This window comes from Humulus lupulus, chromosome 6 (assembly GCF_963169125.1).
Source record: "Humulus lupulus chromosome 6, drHumLupu1.1, whole genome shotgun sequence".
Classification (NCBI taxonomy): domain Eukaryota; kingdom Viridiplantae; phylum Streptophyta; class Magnoliopsida; order Rosales; family Cannabaceae; genus Humulus; species Humulus lupulus.
In genome coordinates this window covers 150,357,556-150,363,617 of record NC_084798.1, presented here as the reverse complement: position 1 = coordinate 150,363,617, position 6,062 = coordinate 150,357,556, and positions in this window count along the sequence as shown.

The window sequence follows — 6,062 nt, the reverse complement described above, 5'->3', positions numbered from 1 at the left end:
GTGTAAAAAGTTGCACGATGCTATAGAATTTTCATTTATCATAACATTTGTTCGCATGACCGAACTTAGCATAGTACTTTGGCATGATTTAACAAAATATAAATTTTGAAAAATACTCTAAGTACCTTAGCATGCTTTCACTCATTTTGTTCATGTGTTTACATACCTCATGGTATGCTTTGCTATCGATGTGCCTTATATGCCCCCCAAGTGATCGAGGAGCTTTAGGTCCTTGGTCACTTGCCTTGACCATGACCTATCCGAACATTCCTGTTCGTGTGTAAAAATAATACTTGTAATACAGCAAAACAACACATGTAATGAACAAATACTTGCAAATATAAATTCACAAAGGTTGGCAAGAATGACTGGCTGCGCACAGTCCCTTATAATCTCGTATTAAAAATGGACTAAACATGTCTTTACGAGTGATTCTGAAATAGAATCTTACAAATACGAGCGATTAGCCATATGGCGTGGCTAACCCTCTTTGCTAAACTTGTAAAAGGAAAAATTAATACAAGCCAGTCCTTTAAGAAGAATTGTTCACTGGTAATACTTGCGCAGGTGTTCTCCATTCCAATAGCGTGGAACGAGATCTCCGTTTAAGCGTGCAAGTTTGTAGGTGCCCAGATGAAGGACTTCTTCAATTTGGTAAGGTCCTTCCCAATTAGGTCCGAGCACTCCAGCAGTAGGGTCACGGGTATTTAAGAAAACTTGTCGTAGCACCAAGTCTCCGACGTTGAATTTTCTTTCTTTAACTTTGGAGTTAAAGTACCGGGCGACTTTTTGTTGGTATGCAGCAACTCGGAGTTGGGCCTTCTCCCGTATCTCGTCAATCGAGTCTAGGGATTCCATCATTAGTTGGCTGTTCTGGTCCTGGTCGTATGTCAGACATCGATGTGAGGGGGGATCTAATTCGACAGGCAACATCGCCTCATATCCGTAGGCCAAGGAAAATGGGGTATGTCTTGTCGCTGTTCGGTGAGATGTCCTATACGACCAGAGGACTTCAGGCAGTTGTTCTGGCCATGCTCCCTTAGCTTCTTCAAGCCTTTTCTTCAGGGTGTCTTTAAGAGTCTTATTCACGGCTTCGACTTGCCCATTCGCCTGGGGGTGTGCAACTGAAGAAAAGCTTTTAATGACTCCATGTCTTTTGCAGAAATCGGTGAATAAATCGCTGTCAAACTGGGTTCCGTTGTCTGAAACTATCTTCCTAGGCAAACCATATCGACAGACAATGTTTTTGATAACGAAGTCAAGGATTTTCTTGGTCGTGATGGTAGCGAGCGGTTCAGCTTCAGCCCATTTGGTGAAGTAATCAACTGCTACGACAGCGTACTTTACTCCGCCTTTCCCTGTAGGTAGGGATCCAATCAAATCTATCCCCCATACTGGAAAAGGCCACAGACTTTGCATCTGTTTTAATTCGTTCGGAGCTGCTCGTGGAATCTTGGAGAATCTTTGACATTTATCACATCTTCGTACAAACTCCATCGAATCCTCGTTCATAGTTGGCCAGAAGTAACCTTGCCTTAGAATCTTCTTTGCCAAACTTTGCTCCCCAGCGTGATCCCCACAGAAGCCTTCATGCACCTCTTTCATGAGTTCCTTAGCTTTTTCTGGTATAACGCACCTGAGTAGTGGCATTGAATATCCTCTTCGGTACATAACATCATCGACCAGTATGTACCTAGCAGCTCGCCTTTGTAGAGTTCTGGCTTTGTTTCTATCTGTTGGTAGCATACCATTTGTCAGATACTCCAAATAAGGTGCCATCCATGTATCTTCCATCCGTATCTCCATACTGGATTCAGCTGCTAGTATGCTCGGCTTACTCAGTCTTTCTACTGGCACAATGTTCAAAGTGTCAGCATCCTTCGCACTCGCGAGTTTGGCTAAGGCATCTGCGTTTGAATTCTGATCTCGCGGGATTTGTTGGAGGGTGTACTTTGTGAACTGGGCTAGCAGGTCCTTTGTTTTATTTAAGTAGGCCACCATTTTCAAGCCTCGCGCTTGATATTCTCCCAGGATCTGATTCACCACCAGCTGTGAATCACTGTAGATATCAAGCGTCTTTATGCTCATATCCTTTTCCATTCTGAAACCAGCGAGGAGTGCTTCGTATTCCGCTTCATTATTTGACGCGGTAAAATCGAACCTGATGGCGCAGTGAAATCGATGCCCTTCCGGCGTTATCAATATCACTCCCGCTCCAGCGTGGGATTCATTGGATGAACCATCCGTGAATAGCTTCCACAAAGGATCTTTGTCTTGAGGCTCGGGTGCTTCAGGCTGTTCGCACTGCTCGCTGTCTGGGAGTTCGGTGAACTCCGCAATAAGGTCGGCCAAGACTTGTCCCTTAACTGCTGCTCGCGTTGAATAAGTGATATCGAACTGCCCCAGTTTGACTGCCCATTTTAATAATCGTCCAGCCGCTTCTGGTTTTTGGAGCACTTGCCGAAGGGGCTGGTCAGTTAGAACTGTAATAGGATGGGCTTGAAAATAGGGGCGTAGCTTCCTAGAGGCCAGGATCGAGCAATATGCTAACCTCTCAATTGGTGGATATCTCAATTCTGCCCCGATCAGCCTTTTGCTGACATAATAGACTGCCTTTTGTACGCCTTCCTCCTCTCGTACTAGTACTGAGCTAGCAGCAACTTCAGTAATCGCCAGGTAAATAAACAAAGTTTCTCCTTCAATTGGCTTTGATAAGATGGGAGGTTGTGCCATATGGGCTTTCAAGGCCTGGAATGCTTGCTCGCAGTCTCCCGTCCATTCACACTTCTTATTTCCTCTAAGTAGATTGAAAAAAGGGACACACTTGTCTGTTGATTTTGAAATGAATCTACTTAGGGCTGCGATTCTCCTAGTTAAACTTTGTACATCCTTGATCCTCTCTGGCGATTTCATGTCGATCAGGGCTTTTATCTTGTCGAGGTTGGCCTCGATTCCTCTTGAATTTACAATAAACCCCCAAAACTTCCCTGATCCAACTCCGAAGGAACATTTGAGGGGGTTTAACTTCATCTGGTATTTGTTCAATACACTAAAGCACTCTTGTAAATCCCTCACATGTCCTTCTGCCTTCTTAGACTTTACCAGCATGTCGTCCACGTATACCTCCATGTTTACTCTGATTAGCTCCTTAAACATGTGGTTGACTAGCCGTTGGTAAGTCGCACCTGCGTTTTTCAGTCTGAAGGGCATTACTTTGTAACAATATAAGCCCGTATCGGTCCAAAAGCTGGTGTGATCCTCGTCAGGGGGGGTGCATGCTAATCTGGTTGTAGCCCGAATATGCATCCATGAACGAGAGGATCTCGTGTCCTGCAGTTGCATTGACCAGCTAGTTGATTCTTGGGAGTGGGAAGCAGTCTTTTGGGCAGGCTTTATTGAGGTCTGTAAAATCCACGCAGGTCCGCCATTTTCCGTTAGGCTTGGGAACCAGCACTGGATTTGAGACCCACGATGGATAAAATGCCACCATGATGAACCCATTCTCCTTTAGTCTTTCGACTTCTTCTTTTAAGGCTCTTGATCTATCTTTATCGAGCAACCTTCTCTTTTGTTGCACGGGTGGAAAGGTCTTGTCTATATTCAGGACATGGCTGATAACTACAGGGTCTATCCCAGCCATATCTTTATGCGACCAGGCGAAATCCTCCTGGTTCTTTCACAAAAATTCCACCAGTGCGTTCTTCGTGGTAGGCTCTATGTTTTTCCCAACCTTTACGACTCTGGTCAGGTCTTCTTTGTCGAGTTGGACCTCCTCGAGGTCCTCGACGGGTCCAACATTCTCTTCAAAATCCCCAAAGCGAGGATCCAAATCTCTGTCCTCACTTTGGGCAACACCCTATTTGGTGACTTCATCACCGGATTGGGCTTGTGTATTAACCGCCATCTGCAACCTATCTGAGGTAGCGCTCTTCGCCTTTGTGATTGAGGCATTGTAGCACTCCCTGGCTTCCCTCTGGTTTCGCAACACGCGTCCTACCCCCGCGTCTGTTGGGAGCTTCATGGCCAAGTGCCACATAGAGATGACGGCCCGCAGATCAACCATTATGGGCCTTCCAATAACGGCATTGTACGCCGAGGGACAATCGACCACTACAAAAGTGGCGAGTAATGTCCTTGTTGCAGGCGATGTACCCGTCGTCACTGGGAGTTTTATCAATCCGGCGGGGGCGAGTCCTTCTCCAGAGAAGCCGTATATCGTTTGGTTGCAGGGCTCCAAGTCCTTAACGGACAATTTCATGCGTTCTGGTGTTGATTTATACAGGATATTCACTAAACTTCCTGTATCGACCAGTACTCTCTTCACCATCATGTTGGCCATCTGGATGTCCACGACCAGCGGATCGGAATGTGGGAACCTGACGTGTTGGGCGTCACCATCAGAGAAGGTTATCTCACCTTCCTCTGACCGAGCCTTTTTTCGTGCACGGTCCTCCACAGTCACCATCTCGATGTCCTGGTCGTGGCGCAGAGTCCGAGCATATCGTTCCCTGGCCTTTCCGCTATTTTCCGCGAGGTGCGGGCCTCCACAGATGGTTAAGAGTGTTCCAGTCACAGGGGTAGGTTGTAAGGGTGGCGAGCGTTGGCGCATGGGCGCTTGCTCGTTGCCACCCGGAGCTTCTCGTTGGGAATTTCCCGAGGCCCGTACGTATCTTCTCAAGTGTCCTTGTCTAATAAGGAACTCGATTTCGTCTTTCAACTGGTTGCATTCATTGGTGTCATGTCCGTAGTCGTTATGATAACGACAGAACTTGGTAGTGTCCCTCTTCGAAATATCCTTCCGAATGGGGCCAGGTTTTTTGTAAGGCACACTAGAACTTGTGGCCTGATAAACCTCTCCCCGAGACTCAACGAGGGTAGTGTAGTTAGTGAACCGAGGTTCATAACGATTACCCTTGGCTTGTTTGTGGTCGGAGGTGGAAGGCTTGTTATACGGCCGTTTTCCACCATTCTTGCCGTTCCCGCTGCCTTTGTCGTTGCCATTAGGTTTGGAACCATTGGCGGCTTTGGCGGGTTCGGAAGCCTTCTTATCCTTGCCTGAGGGCTTTCCATCATCAGCAATGGCTTCTTCGATCTTGATGTAGCGATCAGCTCGGTCTAAAAATTCTTGGGTAGTTCTCACTCCTTCCTTTCGGAGACTTTTCCAGAGGGGAGAACGACGTTTTACCCCTGCGGTAATGGCCATCATTTTGCCTTCGTCCCCCACCGTTTTTGCTCCAGCCGCCGCTCGCATAAAGCGCTGGATGTAGTCCTTCATTGACTCCCCATCCTGCTGGCGAATTTCGACCAGCTGGTTTGCTTCGGTTGGATGCACACGACCTGCATAGAACTGTCCATAAAACTACCTTACGAACATTTCCCAGGAAACTATGCTTGCAGGAGGGAACTTAAAAAACCATTCCTACGCAGCTTCAGAAAGTGTTGCAGGGAAGATCCTCCACCGAGCGTCTTCGGACACTTTCTGAATGTCCATTTGTATTTCAAACTTATTGACATGAGATACTGGGTCTCCGTACCCGTCAAATTTTGGGAGTGTATGCATTTTGAACTTGCTTGGAGTTTCGGCATTAGCTATCCTTTATACGAAAGGAGTGCCTTTCCTCCTATCGTGGTCGATGTAAGATGTCCTTCCCCCGACCAGTTGTTGCACTGCCTGGTTGAGGCGTCTATCTAAGCCTGTACAGCGGCAGGAATCGCTGTGGCCTCTGTTGGCGGGGGGATGTTCTCGCCATGCCGCTCGCGGCGATCGTTGAGTACGTCACGCAAATCCTCATCTCTTCTCCACTACTCGCTACCCCCGAGCCTGTTGAAGACATTATTTTGTTTGGGCTACCCCCCGACATCCCATCTATTGGGTTGGTCATCTTGAGGTACCTGGCTCCTGCCTTTACCTCTTTCTTCATTCCTTCAGCCAGCGTTCCCCTTGCCTGAGTCAGCCTCATTATATCCATGGCCATCTCTGAACCTCGACTGGCTATGGTGGGATCGACTGTTCCCTCGGTTTCCATTCCTGGCTGAAACGTCCCGAGCGTTAGAGGGTGGCC